Raw genomic sequence first — 1,776 nt, forward strand, 5'->3', positions numbered from 1 at the left:
GGATGGGAGGAGCACCAGACATTAGCGCAGCAACGGCGGGGGTGGGGGGGCCGGCGTGGTGGGCGGGACCATCCTGCGCGCCAAGGAGGCAGGGCAGCGAAACGCCGCAGAGGCCTGAGGCACAGGGCCACAGTATATCGGCGGCAGCTGAGGTAAGGAGGGCAGGGTGAGGCACACAGCAGGGTGGCAGGATGCATGTTGTTGTAGCAATGTGGAGGAGGCGCGGGGAGGGGGGCGGATATCCAGAGCGGAACTAGCGGTAACGCCTGGCAGCGGGGAGGCAACGGAGCAGGGGGGAGGGGGAAGCCGTCAGGCAGTAGTGGGGAGTTGGGGGCGGGACAAGCCGGGCGTTAGCGGTCAACAACGTCAGGGCATGGTGGGCTGGGCTGCATGAGCCTGAGGGGTTTGCATCCGGGAGAGAACACTGAGGTAGGGGGACGGGATCACGGAGGAGGGAGCAGGGGTCACCATAGGCGGGGAAGGGGGCAGGCAGTAGTCGTACAGGGAGGGGTGGGAGCTGGCGTGGCTCCCGAGTGGGGCAGCCACGTGGCACCTCTGGGGGATGGGTAGAATCTAGGCAGCACAGGGGTGAGGGGATGGGGGGAGCCCTAGGCAGCAGTGCAGCAACGGCGGGGGCGGGTGTGGTGGGCCAGACCATCGTGCACGCCAAGGAGGCAGGGCAACGAAACGCCGCAGAGGCCTGGGGCACAGGGCCGCATCCAATCGGTGGCAGCTAAGGTAAGGGGGGCAGGGTGAGGCGCACAGCAGGGTGGCAGGGTGCATGTGGGCTGTAGCAATTTGGAGGAAGCGCTGGGAGGGGGGTGGATATTCAGGGTGGAAGTAGCGGTTACATGCCTGGCAGCGGGGAGGCAACGGAGGACGGGGAGGGGGAAGCCGTCAGGCAGTAGTGGGGGGTTGGGGGCGGGACAAGCCGGGCGTTAGCGGTCAACAACGTCAGGGCATGGTGGGCTGGGCTGCATGAGCCGGAGGGGTTTGCAGCCGGGAGAGAAAACTGAGGTAGGGGGCCGGGATCACGGAGGAGGGAGCAGGGGTCACCAGAGGCGGGGAAGGGGGCAGGCAGTAGTCGTACAGGGAGGGGGTGGGAGCTGCGTGGCACCCGAGCGGGAAAGCCATGCGGCACCTCTGGGGGATGGGTAGAATCTAGGCAGCAGAGGGGTGAGGGGATGGGAGGAGCACCAGGCATTAGCACAGCAACGGCGCGGGGGGGGGGGGGCGGCGGGGGGGCGGCGTTGTGGGCGGGACCATCCTGCGTTCCAAGGGGGCAGGGCAGTGAAACGCCGCAGAGGCCTGAGGCACAGGGCCGCAGCGTATTGGCGGCAGCTGAGGTAAGGAGGGCAGGATGAGGCACACAGCAGGGTGGCAGGATGCATGTTGTTGTAGCAATGTGGAGGAGGCGCGGGGAGGGGGGCGGATATTCAGAGCGGAACTAGCGGTAACGCCTGGCAGTGGGGCGGCAACGGAGCAGGGGGGAGGGGTAAGCCGTCAGGCAGTAGTAGGGGGTTGGGGGCGGGACAAGCCGGGCGTTAGCGGTCAACAACGTCAGGGCATGGTGGGCTGGGCTGCATGAGCCGGAGGGGTTTGCATCCGGGAGAGAACACTGAGGTAGGGGGACGGGATCACGGAGGAGGGAGCAGGGGTCACCAGAGGCGGGGACGGGGGCAGGCAGTAGTCGTACAGGGAGGGGTGGGAGCTGCGTGGCACCCGAGCGGGGCAGCCACGTGGCACCTCTGGGGGATGGGTAGAATCTAGGCAGCA

The sequence above is a fragment of the Mustela nivalis genome (assembly GCF_964662115.1).
Source record: "Mustela nivalis genome assembly, chromosome: 2".
NCBI lineage: Eukaryota > Metazoa > Chordata > Mammalia > Carnivora > Mustelidae > Mustela > Mustela nivalis.